The sequence below is a fragment of the Synchiropus splendidus genome, chromosome 6 (assembly GCF_027744825.2).
Source record: "Synchiropus splendidus isolate RoL2022-P1 chromosome 6, RoL_Sspl_1.0, whole genome shotgun sequence".
Classification (NCBI taxonomy): domain Eukaryota; kingdom Metazoa; phylum Chordata; class Actinopteri; order Syngnathiformes; family Callionymidae; genus Synchiropus; species Synchiropus splendidus.
The window spans coordinates 15,050,861-15,069,178 of record NC_071339.1 but is presented as its reverse complement, the minus strand read 5'-3'; positions in this window follow the sequence as shown (position 1 = coordinate 15,069,178).

Below are 18,318 nucleotides of genomic sequence, written 5' to 3'. Positions count from 1 at the left end.
GACAGTCCAGCAAGTCCAAGACCAAGTACAGTCGTGATTCAATCCGAGACCTAGATTGAGACCTTGAAAAATGCAGTCTCCGTATCAAGGATTAAGACACTACAGCCGATGGAACACTGCAGAGGCGTCCAGAGGGGAGTGATCCCAGACACAACTGCTGGCTGATCCGATGGAAAAACTGCGATCACCACCACTGGCAACCACATTTTGTGAATGGCCAGGTGGAAGAGCCCAGCGAACAACTGTTATCTCTATCAACGATTTGAATCAAACATGGTTCCCATGCAGTTAAAGGTGCTGCAAATGGACTGTAGAGAAAGGGTTAGTCTTGAGGCTGCTGGGTTAATAGGGCAATAAAGAGTAAAGAAATGCTGAGGTAGCCGTTTTCGACATGTGCTCAATAAAATCAACTTTATTCAGAATAACCAGAAACAGAAAGACAAGATGAGATTTTACAATCTCAAGTGACTCAAAGAAGCGGTGGAAGGCATTTGGCGAGCAAGGACTGAATAACAGATGATGTGTTTGGCTTGTCTTAAGTCTTAAAGGTCATAAGGGGAAAATCATACCGATGAAACTTAGCTTTCTGGGGAGACTTCTTTGAAGTGAGAATCTCACAATGACTGAGACATCATGGACGTGAGACCTTCACAGCGCTCTGCGCATTGAAGGCATGAATTGATGGCTGGTGCTGTAAGTGTGGATTTGCTCGGAAAGTTTATTGATGATCTCACACAAACGTTCTGTCAGCGCTTTCAATCCCAAGACACAGAAAGACGATTTAGCTGGACCCATTTGTCGGAGGAAAACAAGACGTGTTTATCTGCAGAACAAACATCGAGACTTTTGATGAAGCTCTGTGGTCTTTTCTATGCACTGACCTGTGATGTCTTGGTCTCCCCAGATCTTGTCACTCCTCCGACGTTAGTGTCTGTCATTTCCCTTCTCTTCGTCCACTGAGAGCCCTCAAAACCGTTTTTGCTGATGACTCTCAGGAAACGATTGGTTGAACAGTCGACATCAACAGCCGACTTCAGCTGCTCTCCTTTCACGGTCAGACTACTTTATCCTCTTATATGCCCTCAAGAGTCCCAATTCCCACTGCCCAGTCTGCTGGACTAGCAAGACACACGTCTCCGTTGTGGACTACATGAAGATGCTAGGTCTCAGTAGAGGGATGGAGGTCTCACCGTGACCCAACCTTTCCCCGGTCAGGAGACCACTTGCTGGGGCACTTGGGCTGGAAGACCTCCTGATCATTTTACCGACCAATATTCAGTCCAATGAAAATATTGACTGAATTATTTCATAAGTTTTATGAGTTCATTTTAGCGCTGAGTGTCTCATTACATTCTAGATGACTGTAGTCTAGTTGAAAAGAGCAGCAATAGAATGACTTAACAACTCTGATCAAGTGAAGAACTGTTTACCATCAGTTTGCTGCTCAAGAAAATCTGCCACGTCAGCGGCTTTGTATTTCGCCTTGCCTCCCCTCAGCCTGTCATGCCTACCGTTCCACCACAAGGGGGTCGGCTCCAGGTTTCCTTCCATCCTCCCCTCCGGCCGTCGAGCAGATGCTCACGTAAGCAGGGTGTTCTTTGTGCCCACCTGCTGCTCTCCTTTCCGCTCTGACATTAACTGCCCCCTCAGTGATTTCCCTGCTGAGTCCTCAAAACACGGGTGTCCAAGGTTGTGTCTTTCTTCCACAGAACTCTTGTGTTCGTATGACAGACGACCAAACTTCGCAGCCATGAGTGGCTGAAGTTCGAGGGCGATCACGAGTGACCACATTTACAAGCAGGAGAATGGAATCACATCACTAAAGCCCAGTGGTCCAGCCAGAGTGGCGATGGCTGTGGACAGTTCAAATCGCTACAGAAAGACATTATACATTTTGACAACTGGGTGAAGGAAAGGGGCCAAGAATGATCTTTTTAACAGGACAAATCAATGTCACAATATGTTTTTATTGTATGACACCAATAATAATATCTAATACCTTTTCATCTTTGTTTTTTAGAATAAGGCGTGAGCTTGATGCTATTTCGCAACATTGTTCATGTCTTTTAAATCAATATAAATGAAATATCAATAACTCGATAGATCTTGTTAGAGCATCCTCAGTTCTTCTGCATCATCACCTTCCAGAGGTTCAGCACAAAGCAGCACAGGCACAGGCATATGGGTTTGAACTGAATAATTCACTATTTGAGGATAAAGACATCAGAATAACTGGGTCATCATAATATAGGTTTAAGTTTGGTTACGTGTCCTGGTTAACTTGTACCATTTGTTTTGGAGGGTTATGTCTAGTAGGGTACATATATATACATGCATGTGTGTTCAGTTCAGACAGGAGAGCCACAACGCTCACCTTCAGTCAGTTTTTTTCTCCAGATCAAATCTGCAGTCACCATGTGACTAATCGTAAGGAAAATGTTTTTTGAGTAGTTGTCCTTCATGATGTCGCTTCTCAGAAGTTTCAGTCTGGAGTTTTATGGTTTGAGAAATCTCAGCTGTAACAACCGGCCAACAAACAAAAAAAAAGGGAGTGGATGTTGTGCCTTTATCGCAGTCAAACTGTGCGACTGCTACATCCACGATGAAGGAGGTAAGGGTGGATCACCTGAGAAGAACAGGTGTGAGTGAATCTTCTATCCTGGTTACTGTGGTAAACTGCCTCCCCTCCATCACCACGATACAATGTCCGAAAGGCTGTTTGGAAAAGCGTGGAGGTTTGTGGTGCGGGTGGGCTAAGGGTCCACTCACTGCAGCTCAGATGATGAGAATAGAACAGAGGGGGGAAGGGATTGATTGAATCCCACAGACTGAAGTGTTGCAATTAGAGAAAGAATAGAGGCTTTGCCTCCTTTAGGATGCTTTTTTGCTGAAAAATGATTTGTTAGACCTTTAATAATGACGAGGGAACGAGTGTAATTATCCTCTGACTTTTCATTTGAAGTAAATGGTGTGTCGCTCTTCAATCAGTCATTATTGGAAAACAGAAGGATGCAGCGGATTCATCCTCTCATCTCTTCCAGAACCATGTTACTAGGGCCAACTGCCCCGGGCTGGAGCAAACGCAGGCCTGGGGGCCACAAGCGCTCGTGACGTTGAACCCCTGGGACCAATTGAAACGGAAAAGAAAAAAAAGATCAAGAAAAAAAAGTATTAAAAACATTATATTAGCCAATAATAATAATATAAAACAGTAAAATGTGTGTCGTGAGGCACCATTGGAAATTATTGAGACCTTCCAGCAGCCGCTCATCTTATTACACCAGATTATATGGCAGATTATTATGCACAGCATCGCAACCATGTCAGTATTCACTTCTTTATGAGCTGGATTTACAGACTGCTATCAATATTCGAGAAAATAGCCGTAAAATCAGGTGTTGATTCATTTGCTTCCACTTGGACCTCAAGGTCAACCCCAGACCTTCAGCTGTTCGCCCTACTGAGGTCCCAGTTCTTCGCTCTGAAGACACCAAATATATATATATATATATATATATATATATATATATATATATATATATATATATATATATATATATATATATATATATTTCTGCATGTTTCATCCACAGTCCTGGTGAGGGGGAGGTTAAAGTCAGAGTTCAGTGAGATCCATGTCCGGTCAGAACTGACCCCAAGAACGTCACTCCAGAGAGCATCAGTAGTTGTTGTTCCAGGATGATTAAGTTTTCCTTTTTAAATTTCCCCAAGTCATGAGAATGATGAACAGATGAACGTCCAGTGAGACGGAATGAAGCTCCATAATGAGATCTCATGAGTACATTCATCTCTGTGTGAGAGTCTGCAGAGTCACAACCTCGTGCAGCTCGTGCAGATAGAGGTCAACACAGGACACAGAGAAGCTACTCTGCTGCAAAGTTTAGTCTTTGTTCAAACACAACTATATGTGGGTGAGTCAGCCCAGGAACAACCCAGGTCCACACAAAACCATTGAAAACAGTGTGGTACACATGCCAGGCCTGTATGGGGCACTGTTGAGCAGGGCCTCAAACTGTCACACTAAATGGCAGAGTGGGTGCCAGGAGTTGACACAACCAAACAGGCAGCGCCAGACTGACTGTTATTTCTCTCCACTGTGGGACGGTTCCGCTGGGTTCCACGCACAACCCCTGACCAACACTGTTGTCAGGTGGGCGGATGAGACACAGGACTCATTATTTCCTCCATCATTATTTCTGAACCTGTTTATATGCTGAAGAAAATCTTGCCGATTGGCCTCCAGGACCTTAATGGTGTCCTCTGTAAACTAAACTGACACCAGCTGCACACTCCTGTTGATTAGGTGTTTCACCTGGTGACCATTTGACCTGGAGTAGGCGCGTCTGAACATGACGCGTTGTTTCAGCCGAAACGATTTCCATTCAAGATGTGTGTACAAACCCCTGTTTTGGTTTGAGTTAAGAGAGAGTGGTTTATGTGTGTGTGTGTATGTGCGCCTGGTTTATTTATTTCATGACAAAACACTAACCTTGTGGGGACCCTATGCCTTTGTGCGGACCATTTGGCTGGGCCCCACAAATCCAAGCCTCAATTTGTGGTGGAAGACGTCAAAATAAATGGGGCATATTGGGTTTGTCCTGGTTAAGGTAAGCCATTTGTTTGGGATGGTTAGGTTCAGGATGAGAGGCTGGGCAAAGCGTTATGACAATGAAAGGACCTCACATGTCTGTGTGTGTGCGCTCCAAATCAAGCTCTATCAGGGCGAGCACAACAAACACTCCAGTGGAGGTTCCCGGTTCTGAGGTCTTCAGCCTTGTGAAGTGAGCTCTGCAGCTAGAGCGCCACTTCAACTTAGTGCTGTGCAAGCGAGCTCTGACACGTTGCTGCCTCCTGCTGTCCCATCAGACTCATTTCTATCAACATTTTTTCAAATGCTGTAAAAGATGTTCCGTAGAGCAAATGTTTCAGACCCCTCTCTGGTGCGAAAGTCCAAGACAACGATACACAAAAACCTGTAAAGGCCCTCAGTTTCAATCTTTTGGTCACAATCTTTTTGGACACAAATGTCTCTTGCTGTAGTTTCACTCAGAACATTTTGAGTTTTTCGCTTTGCCTCTACTGGTTTCATTTTTATTAACATAGTCAAATAAATAAAATAAAATAAAGTATCATGACAATTTCACCAAAATAGGAAATAATTCTTCTGATTTTCCAGATGTCATCACTGCTGCCACCTGACTCGTTGGTAAGCGGTCTGAAAATGAACTGCATGATGCCCATTGGGCCAGTCACATGGTGGAGCCGGTTGCTAGATAACAAATGGCAACTTTTTTTCATCATGCATCTCAAAACTACCTGACCATTAGGGCACAAATATCATAGGTAATCTGCATGTGCCGTATCGGTCCACGGGCTGACCAGACTGAAGGCCCTATCAGGTCCAAGTCTCAGTACTATGACTGCAAGTACAAGCTGGAGACACGCGGTGTCTCGGTTGGCCTGGGAACACCTCGGAAGAGTGGGCCTCTTTGCTGCTTCCCTACCCTTGGATAAGTGGAGGATGAACAGGAATGAAGTTGTAAAGCAGAATTAAATGAGCTCAAAAAAGCATGTCCGCTATAAAGCTGAGCACATTTCCACATGTTTCATCATACGTTTACAATTCCCACCTGACGGGGATGAGTTGTGTGCGATCATCGAATCTGAGAACAGTTGAGAAGCTAAACAATGAAACTGTGTGTTCTGACATGCCAGCAGACATGCCAGCCGTGAGTTTTCATGAAGGCCTTTCACCACGCATGTAGACCACCTGTCTGGTTGGACCGCTGCCACACACGTTACATAACTGCATTAATTACTTTCACTGCTTATCAGAAGCGCTGCGGAACACGATAGGATTTATTTGAAGAGCGCGGTTGTTTTGTGAAACATGAGAGCGCTGGTTCAATGCTTCAACATTTCCTGTGTTCATGATCTGAGTGGCTTACAAAAGATAAAGACTGAAAGATAAGAGACGGCCTCATCCTATGGCGAGGAAATTCAGATGTCTGGGAAAGTTCAACTACTCCCATGTAACGCAAAATAGTTTTTACATCAGCGAAGATTCAGAGTGTCTGGGGTGTTTAACAGGAATTGCTGTGTTCGCTTGTCCAGAGAAGGCTTCATGCCTGCGTGAAGTCTTCACTACAGGAGTCTCTGACAGGAGCTGTGCCTCTGCTCATCCCACACAGGGAGGGAGGGGAAGGATCTAGATGCACTCAGTTTCCCAACTCAATCCTCAGCATACTCCTAGTTCCCCCCAACTTCATGTCACTCCACAAAATAGTGCCCCAACTTCTTTGTGCTGGAGTTGCTGTTGAAGGATTGTAGTGACCAGCAGAATTTGAGTATGATGGACGCTGAAGATTCCATAGCAAAATCTTTCGTCACCTTGACTCTCAGCAGCTCCTTTACATGACATCCTGCAGTCATGTAGTTCCTGATCACAGTCCTCAGAGAACTTTCCATGTAAATGTGGACACGGACATCAGTCACCTCCGCCCACTCACCCTGTGGCAACATGCCATCCTCAACTTCAGCACCTCAGCTCATGCACTACTTTGCTGATTCGCTTTTTTTTCTTTTTTTTTTTCAGATTTCATTGAGGAACCAGATAAAGTTGTCTGGGTCTAATTTTCTCCAATTTTAGTTGACACAGCACATTTTGACAGAGTGAGTGGCAAAGCACATTTCCATTTCAAAAGAATACATTCTCCTGTTAACAGAGCTGTGAAAACGATGATGTCCTTGCTGCTTAAAAAGAGTTTGAGACTGCTGCGTTACTCCGAACAGAGGCCAATGCGCCCGTCCCTGCTGGCCCACGTTTTCTGAGGGCCAGCAAATTGAGTTAAGTATTTGTTGCCAAAAAATGGGGTTAAGACAGAGCCCTGAGGTGTCCCAGAGTAACAGAACAGAAGTCTCCTGAAGTTTTCTGACTTCTGAGGAAACCCAGAAACCAGGAAACCAAGCATGGAAAAGAATATTACTTTTGAACATGGTTCTTAAAGAACCCGTGAACACCAATCCGAACATTTTCCAGCTCTTTCTACTGAAGAGGAACTCATGAAACTGTTGTAATATTTTGGTAAACTGGGGCTTGAAGTTCCTGCAGTGCCTGCAGTGACACACTACAATACAAACTTGTTGACTACGCTGCTCAGGTTCCATATGAATCCACCAGGAGTTTGAGTGTTTCTGAGCGTGAAAGATGTTGACTCAGCTAATTCAACTCAGGAAACCTGAGTGTCCATCACTTTGCTGCACAACTTTGTGACCTTGAAAAGTTGAGTGAAGTAAGGACTGGCGTCGCTTTATATCTGAATTTAATCACACACAGTTCTGCTCTTGTGGGCGTGTCACCCACTGGGCCAGCAAGTCACCACCGGGAGCCAAAGGTTTAGGATTAAAAACAACCCAGAGATGTTCCGCCGTCAGCTCCGCTGGCTGGCTTGACTTCTCATAATGGGAGGGATGTGGGATAATAGACGTGCTTTAGACTGACGCGCTGCAATTAAAAACGAATCATGTTCAAATGATTCAATTGTCCGACGTGCTGTGGCTGCAGTCGTTGTCTTGTCATAAGGCTGCGCAGCGTGAAGTTGTCATTAGCTGCACAGCTTCCATTAAGTGGCGAACACTCACGTTCACTGCTGCGAGGTAAAATCACCTCTCACAGAGTTTGTCGTAGCTTTGAAAAGCAAGCCAAGATCCTCTCTGGCTCCCAGAGCTCCAGGGTCATCGAGGCCTGTCGACAATTCAACAGCGTTCTGGAGGCACGACATATTGGATTTTTTTTATGTGTAGGACTAAAAATAGAAAGTTATTTGAGGCAATTACATGAAAATGACCCATTTCTGGGACAAAACATACAAATCACTACCTGTTTACCTGATCCATCATGGTAATTACGGACCAAGAGCTTGCGTCTCTGTGTGGTCCTTTTTGAATGTTTCAAATGTAGTTGTGCAAACTGTATCTAAGAAAGCTGTAAAATGTCTCTTCGTTTCTCGTTCTGAAAGAGAAAAACACATTTTAACTCAAATCTGAGGCAGTTACATCAGAGCACACTGTTCTTACACCAACAAATCACATCTTCTTATCTTCCTGTGAGAACTATTGAGCTGAATGAGCGCCTCGGTTACGGCTTAGCCGCACAGATAACTGCAGGTCAATTAGTCCAACAAAGAGAATTTGAATTTCCCTACCATAGTAGCACTGAGTGTTCATGCATTTTAAAAATCCAAACTCAGTCAATAATGTGGTTTTCCACGATGTAACCCTCAAACTTAGTGACAGATTGTTGAAAAAAAAAAGATGAATTAGAATTAATAACAACAACAAAACATTTATGTGCCAAATTTTTCAGTTCAAGCTTTTTGATCTTAAGCGATGGTGAGATGAAGCAGAGCTTTGGGAGGCAACATCAGCTCCGCTGCCTCCTCGCTCACTATTATAAGGTTGCTGCTGTGTCTTAGTGCTCTTGTAATGAAGCAGTGACATCAACCTTCTCTGTGGGAGGATGGTTCCAAACTAAAAAGCTGTCGGGTGAGAGAACCATTGTCGCTTAATTCTGGAAATAAGTGGTGTGATCCAGTTCCTGAACTCCATGGTATGGCTGGTTGTGAGGCTTTAAAAGTTAACAGATACATCATCACAGCACGCTTTGGTGCATGCGGCTCAAATCGCCCGCCGGATTATGTTGTCTGCGCCTGCTCTGAGGACCACATCTGTGTGGGATCACATATTGATGCACTTTCAGTCCACGTGTACCGGCCTGCTTTGACGCACGGCCTTCGGTCACATACATGTCCCATTAGACCCGTAGTAATGACAGACTATATCATCATTGTGCTCATGACACAGTGGAGTTCAGGATGTCCAGGAGTCCTGAAAAATAAGATCTTTGGCTTCCATGTCTATAGAGAGTCTCGCCCACACGGACAAAAGCAGAATCTTGTTCAAAACATGAGCTGCTCACAAGGAGCAGGGCAACGTCCGAATTGTCGCGCTCAAGAATGTCACTGAACAAATAAACCAGAACATTGGGGAGCACCTGGGACCTGAGTCTGGACCACCTGAGTGGGAAAAAAAAACTGTCACTCCGAAGTTGGAGGCAAACAACCCTGGCATTATTCTTTCAATTCAAGGTCAGAACCAAACAACATCAGCTGTAGTCAGCGAAATCCAGCGAGATGAGTGGAGCAGAGCATTCTCTCCACGCAGACGTGCTCGGAACGCACAAGTACCAGACGTATTTACTGTCCCACTGATTGTCTGGCAGGGTCTGTCAAAGGAGACAGCGCCTCAGGGACAAAGTGGCTCGAAATTCAGGTGGCAGCCGAAGAGCCCTTGAGGCAGAATGGCTGCTTCATAAAAGATGAATACCAAGAAGCATTTTGAAGCGAAACCAGACTCACGCCAGCTTTACCTCAGGAACACCGGGTTGAAACCATCGTCCTCAGGCCAGCTCTGAAGATGAATACCACACACGATAAAAAGCTTCCGGCGAGCAGAACATGTTACTATCTTCAGACATTGAGCACTTTTCTGTCTGTCGGAGTAGAGAGTTTATATTTGCCAGACTCGAAGATGGACGGGGGCATTTAAGGAGGACGCTGGAGCTTACACATCCCTGAGACTGTTGCCTCAGTAAAACATCCGTGCACTCACCAGGTGGGTCACTGTGGAGATTCTATCATGTCTGACTATGTCAATAATATGTTCTTCCATTTAGATCATGATGATGGGATTCAACAGCCATTGTTGCCACTGCATCTGATACATAGTCTTGATGTCTTTTACAGCATTATATCAGACCTTCTGTGGCCCTCTTGATGGGGATTTTAGACCTTTAGAAACCTCAGAGATATGACAGACAAGTGTGTTGCAGGAGGACCAGGCAATGACAGGTTTACAGGCACAGGAGATATAAACTGGGACCCTTCCTGAGAAGACCTAAAGTCTGATGGTCACTGTCTGAGCGTGAAGAGATGCCATGCCCCAAACCGATGGAGCTTGAAAGCAACTGCACAAATGAACGGATGAGCCAAGCTCATGGGATCAGAATGAGAATTTGAAAATCTTTATTGCTGTTGTCAGTGAAGGGTTCCAGAAGAGTTCCACCTTTCTGAGGTCCAATCGTGCATTAACCATAAATAACATATGGATAAAAACAAAAATGAAAACATAAATGTAATGGAAGTATTTACATAGTGTAGCATTGTGTGCTAAATGTTAATAAAGAAATGAAGTGAGGCTACAGCACAAACACATCATATTTATCAATAGCGTCCAAACCTTTAGAGTGAAAGCCCGAAAACACAACAAAGATGTATCAAAGATTAATTTACGTTTCATTCACCTCCTGGAATGCTCTTATCTTCTCCTGACCTTCCCTTCCCTACAGATGTCAAACAAAGTGACACCCGAACAAACGCACACAAATATCTGCTGGTGTGTCACTGAGCAATATCTGCAGTCTGACTCCACCAACACTGAGCGTGGATGAAACATGGCTCACTCTGGCGTCACAGATCAGCACCTCTCCAGGATTCTGTTTCACACGCTCATCTCTCCAAGCACTCATCCATCGTGAACAACCTTTCCACTGCTGAAGTGTGTCTGTCCTCGCGTCTCTTTAATTCTCCGCCTGCAGACCGACTGTACCCATCAAATGTTCTCAGCTGCTTTCCGAGCACTTGACTTTGCCAAGTTGCTGATGTTCCTCCGGCACGCTCAGGTTGGAAATGTAGTCATCGAAAAATATGTGTGGGAGGATAAACAGTGAGATGATTCATTGGCTAACAAGAGGGTTTCACATGTTCTTTTACCTGCTCCCAAACATCCCAGCAACAGAGGTCTCCCCTCAGTGCAGCTCACTAAGAATAAAACTGAATCAGCACCAGGTTTGAGATTCGATGCCCTCCATCTCCCAAGTCTAACACGTCAGTAGGTGCAAACAGCTGTCTTACATACAGTTGATGATGAGGTGATAACGTTCATATCTAGCCCACGTGTTTGACGGAATTTCAAAATCAGAGCAATTAAAAAGCTGTCGGCTCAGCAGGACGGGGTTATTCACACAACACAACTGGGTCAGCACGGCTGTTTGGTGTTGATGGTTAGAATCATCATCCTTGTTTTGTCACTTTAAAGGAACCCCAGAAAACCAACTTTCACCTGAAACCCTGAAGCTCAGATGGCGGCAAAGGAAATGTCTTTTTTGAGGCAGAAACCTCAGCACAACCAGGCTTCCGTAAGGGAGGTCAAATGAGAGAGGAGAGGAGGAAGGGTTAGGTGCTTCGCAATAAAGGGAGAGCAGGTAAAACTCGACAAAATTTACCTTTTAATATGACATTAGAGTTCTGACGAACACATTAGAATTAAAAGAATTAGAAGAAAGAATCCAACTGAGTGGGCAACACGGTGATGCCTCACAGAAAGAAGGTTGTGGTTCCACTCCAGGTTGAGGTGACTCATGGGCTGGAGTGAATCTATATCTGTGTAGAGTTCTGCCTTGGATGTGAAAGTGTGTGATAGCGTTGTAGTCCAGAGGCAACTCTTGATATCATTTGTGTTCAATACCCATATTTAATCTACTTTCATGTAAACAAAACAAACCACGTGATCAGCGTAAATACATTTATTTGTCATCGGAAAGTCCAACCAGCAGCAGAACCAGGTGCAAATCAGTTCATAAAAAAAATACAAATGATGCAAATTGTTGAGCAAATTTGAAAAAAACGTGCGTAATGAATAAAATTCTGAATAAAATAAATGCAGTGATGCACAAGACTAGTCATCATCCATCTCTCAGACAGAATATTTGAGCCACCAGAGAATGATTTTCTCTGGTATTTACGAATGACACCATGCCACAGGAAGTGCCACAAATACATCTGCAAAGCGTCAACGTATCAGAATGTGCTGGACATGCTGATACCTGACCGCTGGCCTGGGAAGACAAAACCTTGGTACAGTTGACTTCTTGGCATCCATGCTGACAACAATGCTTTTAAAAGATCAAGTTGCTATGGAAACAATGGCGGTTCAGCGAGGTCGCTGTCATCTGTGTTTGTACATTTGTTCCTTTGACTTTACGGAAATAGAGTTACAAAAATTACAGTTACCCACAATGCTCCTGGTTCCAGTGTGCAGGTGGATGGATGTTCTAGATTCAGTCCTTTTTGAGTGAGAGAGTACTGATGAAAATACATGTACAGATGAAAATGCCTGAGAATTGTATCGTTTTATGTTGATGGCTTTTATTTAACATTGTGATTTATGTATTTCTCACTGAAATATTAGCAAAATTATGCATCAGTTATTTGGATGAAGAAACACCAGCTCAGATTTATCTGAGGCTACGTTTACACGGTGACTCCAGTTGAATGACAGGAAAGTGACGGCAGTAGCTAGCATCAAGCGAGCGCAGCAGCCACCGTTTTCACCCTGAATAGGAGGAAAATTGCTTTCTCTTTCTTATTGTATTCCATTGATTCACATTGCTATGGTGTTATTGACAAAGAAACGGGATGTGGAAGGCTGGGACTATTTACGTCCCGATACTGTAAAGCAAGTCTTTCTTGACTACTTTGAACACAAAAAAAAGATTGCGAGGGCCATCGAAGGAGTGCAACTGTCCCTGGAGTCTAGTTTTCCAGCGTCAGGCTGCCACCAAGGCAGGGAGTGATTTATCTGCGTCGTACCTATTTTTTCCATTTGGTGCATCTAGGCCAGTGATAGCTGCTGCTGTCGTGCGGACTGGTGTGTCAGAATGGGCTTGTGTGAGGGTGTGTGCGTCTTTGAGAGAGGGTGGGTTGGTCTAGTGGTTGTGTAACAGCATGAAAAATCAGTTATTGCAACCCTGGAAATGATGTGTGCGGGTTTGTGATGTTGACACTGTACTGGTGGATCCTAGGAGGTTGGCTGCTTCAACAGTACATCCAGGTCCTGTCGATGTACAGTAAGAGAATCCCACAGTTAGGATGCGCTGCGGTTGACTTCTCACACACCGGCGCCCCTCTGCAGGCATGTTCCCACCTGAGGATGCAGGCGCTCTCACTGGGTCAGCGCTCCAGAGAGCTGAGTCAAAGTGAATTCACCAATGAAAGAGATGGGAGCGAGCGCGTGAGGCTGGAATCATGTTTGTTTCCGCAGCGAGCCTGCAGAGGTCAAACAGGGATTATTTATTTACACAGTCATACGAATCATCACATTCTGTCAGCGACACTCACGCAGGGATGTTATTTATTTAGGCAGTGTGAGTGTGTTTAGATAGATGTGTGGGTTGTTTTGCTTCCCCTCCTGCTCTGAGGACTCGCACATCTGCACACGACGCTGCTGAAGGTCATCAGTGTGTCTCCGCTCGTCGCTAAAGCCCGCTGCAGCCTGACCGCCCTGCTGGATGGTCTCATCTAATCCCGGTTTTCACTCTTTCAACTAACAAATTAATTTTCCATGAGGTGCAGTCGGGTTCTGCAGATTTTTTTCCCCCACAGTTTCCTGAATTGCCTGCAGGACGACGACTCTGCGACCTCTCTCTCTCTCTCTCCAGCCTCAAATTTCTCTTCTGCCCAACCAAGGCTGTGGAACCAGTGCATACTGTCCTTCCACTGGCTTTCTATCGCGGATGAAATAAAAACAAAGAGTGAGCTGTCACATGACAAAAACCTGTCCATGTGAGCTCCTGAACTTTCTGAAGTGTGGGGCAGGGTCATTAAAACCACCTCTTAGTATTGAAGCTGTATTGCCATGCACCCTAAATTGGGCTGGGACCCACTTTAGGCTCCACACCTCCTTCCATCTACTTTCACTGGACCACTGCTTTCCCTGTGATCAGTGTCATATTTTTGCAGTGAAACTTCTGTTATTAAAAAGTTTAAATTAAAAGTCCTTTTTTTAATGAAGCAAATGTCTCTGATGTCTCCGACTGTCACAGTGGAGTTCAGTTCTAATCCCAAAGTCAATTGACTTTTTATCTGTGACATCATGAAAGCATCTCTGAGATGAACCCTGCTGAGTTCATAAATTATCCAAGGCCACTGTGACAGAGTTGGGGGCAGAGACGATGATGTATCCAGGTTGATTTACGAATAATAGCATTTATGACAATGAATCATGGTGTTCTGTGGCAGTGATGGTGCTCGCATTTGTCATTTCCTCCAACCAATAAACCAACATCTCAGTGATCGTAACAACATATTTACTAATGTTGGAACGATCACTTCCACCTGGTTTTAGAGCTCCAGGTTCCAGTGCTGTGCGCCAGAATGTCTCCACTTCCATTCTAGTTTCGGATCCACTTGTGTTTGTCAATTCCAGCTCCTTGTATGTGTTTTCATATATCCGTACTTTATTCTTGCCAGTGAAAATGTCCTTGATACTCAGTCACAACAGGCACTTGGTTTTCACAAGCCTCCTTGGCAAATTGAGAACACAGGCAGCAGCAGTATGTTTTGCTTGTGGTTTATTAATATTAAAGGCAGCTCATATAAACATTTTAAAAGCAACTTGAAAATTTGCTTTTATCATTTATTGATGCAGAAACATTGAAAAGCAGCTCCACATTAAAGAAGTGTTTTGTTTAGTCAGCAAAAAGCTGTAGCACTGGCTGTTTTTTCATTGTAAGGTAAGGTAACTTTATTGTCAAATATGCTACAGTACGAGACATATAGCATGGATGAAATATCTGTTCTCACAGACCTGGACACGAAATACAATCACAGACAAACATAAAGATCACAGACAGCAGGATACATGCAACAAAAGTCAATGCAAAGCATCTTCTGTGGCGTGCAGCTTGTTAGTAAAAGACGTTGCAGTTTCCTCTAGAGCTGCAGCTGCTTCACACTGCAGTACATGGTCCAGCCAAAGGTTTATTTGTTTATTTCATCATGGAAAAGCCAAGAGAGATTCCCAGAGCAGATGTGATGTCATCAGCAGGTGGCGCTCAAGTTCCCATGGAGAGCTTCCTGAAGAGAGTCGAGAAAAGATGAAGCAGATTAGAACTGATGGAACAACGCAAGTGGTCTGTTGGAGCGGGTCTCATCGAGGGCTTCATTAGAAGCTTAACTAACCTGCCGTGATAAAGAACATGGAGGATCTGACTGGCTGAACTTCGTCACTCACTAGTCACAAGTCTATTTCCAGCGGAGCTTTGTTTGAACAGGCCTTTAATTGGAGATAATGAAGGAAGTGCACGATGGCGCCACTGACTTGTTTGTTGCAAGTTTTCTGTGCGACTGGTGTATTTGCTGAATCCACTCACCCACAAACATAAAAACATACCTCGATTTTCCGTGTTCCATGTTTAAGTGTAGGAGTAGATGAGGAGCTAAACAGACTCGGTCAGGAGTGGGATTTTTCAGCCACAGTTCAGATGAGGAGGTGAGTTTAAAACCTCTGTTGCACGTTGACTCGCTTGTTTTCAGAGCTACAGCAGAGGTATGAATCACAACACTGTACCACCAGCAAAACTCAGGTGATAGTAAGTGACCCCAGCATGAAGAAGATGAAGATATCTCGGTTGTTGTCTGCAGCTATTTCCAGATGCGTGAAAAAGTAACCTTTCTTGGCTCCATTAGAGCAGCACTGTGGGGGCTAATGGCTCCTGTTGAAATAACATAGTGGCAGCATCACAAATAATTGCTGGAAGCAGGAGAAGGGCACTTGCTGAATGTTTGGGGAGTTTCTGTCACAAAACTTGTGGAAAAGTTCCCCTCTGGCAGCAGATTCGGCGCCACTCATTGAATGAATTTCCGACAGTATGTGATCACTTCAGGTTTGTGATTGGCTGAGCTGCTGCGTGGACTTTTTCGAGTGTCTCGCTAACAGTTGTTTTGAACAAGTTTTGCTTTTTATTTGATAAGAAACCAGGTCTACTGCACTTTAAACGCTCAAAACATTAGTGATTAATGATTATTGATTTAAAAAATGCCCAATAAATCTTATTTAAATATGAATAAACACGCCTTTTTGCAGGCCCTATCACTTGTACTGAATCGAATCTGAATAGAAAAGACAAGACGATGAGATTCTGGATACTGTAAAGCACTGCTTCTCATTACCATAACCAGGAAATGGCTGAAGCCAGAACCCTCTACGGCTTGTTTAAGCGGAACCAATGTTAGGTTCCCAGAACAAAGTTGTACACGGAGGTTTTCAGATTCAGATTCAGATTCAGATTCAGATTCAGATTCAGAATCAGAATTTAATTTATTGCCATGGTCAGGGGGGAGCCCACTGACTAGGAAAGTGTTTTGGAATAAAGTGCTGAAAAAATAAAATAAAATAAAATAAAATAAAATAAAATAAAATAAAATAAAATAAAATAAAATAAAAAACAAAGGCTGTTCACGAATTCAACAGTCTGACGGCCGAGGGGAAGAAGCTCTTCTTGTGACGGGAGGTTCTGGTCTGGATGGACTCCTGCCAGAGGGAAGAGGAACAAACAGTCTATGTCCAGGATGAGAAGGTTCGACTCTGATCCGACCTGCACGTCTCTGGGTTCTGGAGACATACAGGTCCTGAAGAGGTGGCAGGCTGCAACCGATCGCCTTCTCAGCTGAACGTACGATGCGCTGCACTCTGCTCTTGTCCCTGGAGGTGGCGCTGTTGTACCAGGCAGTGATGGAGGAGGTGAGGATGGACTGGATGATGGCCGTATAGAACTCCACCACAAGTTCGTCGGCAGTCGTAGTTTTCGTAGCTGCCTCAAGAAGAACATTCTCAGCTGGGCCTTCCTGATGAGGGACCTGACGGTTGGCTCCCATTTGAGGTCCTCAGTGATGGCAGTTCCTAGGAAGCAGAAGGAGTCTACAGTAGGAATGGATAAACCAGCCAACATGATAGGGGACAGAGAAACTGTCCTACCGTCCTACTGTTCTCCTGAAGTCTATGACTATCTCCACTGTCTTCTGAGCGTTGAGCTCCAGGTTGTTGTGGCTGCACCAGGACACCAGCTGCTCCTCCTCCCTCCTGTAAGGCGACTCATCTCCATCTGAGATGAGCCCGATGATGGTGGTGTCATCCGCAAACTTGATCAGCTTCACGGACTCGTGGCTGGAGGTGCAGCAGTTGGTGTACAGAGAGAAGAGCCATGGAGAGGCTCCGAGTGTTGGAGACAGTTGTCCCCAGCCGCACACACTGACTCCGGCTGGTCAGGAAGTCTATTATCCATCTACAGAGGGAGTCAGGCCCGTTGAGCTTGCGAAGCTTGTCTTCAAGCAGAGCTGGAAGAATCGTGTTAAAGGCAGAGCTGAAGTCTACAAACAAGATCCTGGCATAGGTTCCTGGGCAGTCCAGATGCTGCAGAATGAAATGAAGGGCCTGGTTCACTGCATCGTCCACAGATCTGAATGTGAATATGAATGGCCAAGGTGGTTGAAACGTTTGGAACGCTACAGAATAGCATCGGGACTGGACCGACAGCTAGGTCAGAGTCAGGGAAGCTTTCAATGTGCATTGTGTCGAAAGAAAGAGCCAACATAACATAAATATACAAGGAGAAGAGCACTTGTACATGCACACAAGGCTGTAAGAACCCACAAGTGCCAATTAACGCACAAAGGCAACAATGAGATACTAGTGTTATCACACGTGTATCTGTGTGTGCAGGCAAGTGAGTCGGCATGTGATTGCAGGTTTTTTTCCACTGTGATACAAAATCAAGTTAAAACGAAAAACTGAAACGGGATGAAACAGCACAGCCAGACAGACGACAGTTTCAAATGAATGATCTCAGGCTCAGAACACACCAGGCGCCTGCCTCAAATGAACAGAGTGAGAAAACAAAGGTGTGCGTTTCCTGTGTTCGTGTGCGCTCCAAGGAAAAGTGGGGTTTGACAAATGCATGATGACGGATGGTGTAGCGCCCCCAAGCCCGGCTGCACTTCCACTCCAGTTCTCCTGTCACAGCAGGTCAAGCCACCTTTCATTTCTCTTCACGCCGCCAGGACACGCTCCTCTTCTCCAACTATTGACCGAAAATCGCATCATTCCCTGCAGTGAGGGTTGATGTCTTCTGCCAAATGGATGGAAATTAGAAACATCTCAGATCAATCACTGAACAGAAGTTTAATCTTCTGAGTTAAATTAGTGGAGAGTTGCTCCAGTCAGCGGAGCAGTATAGAGTTTAATCAGAAGCAGACACCTTGATGTGGACGGCAGACCTTCATTTCACATCTGAGTGACACGAGCTGCGCGAGCTCTCCGGGACATGCAGAACCCCGCCATCAGGAGCGGCTCTCATCTCTGTTTAGTTTAATCTGAAATGTCCCAGAGCAGCATGGGGAAGTG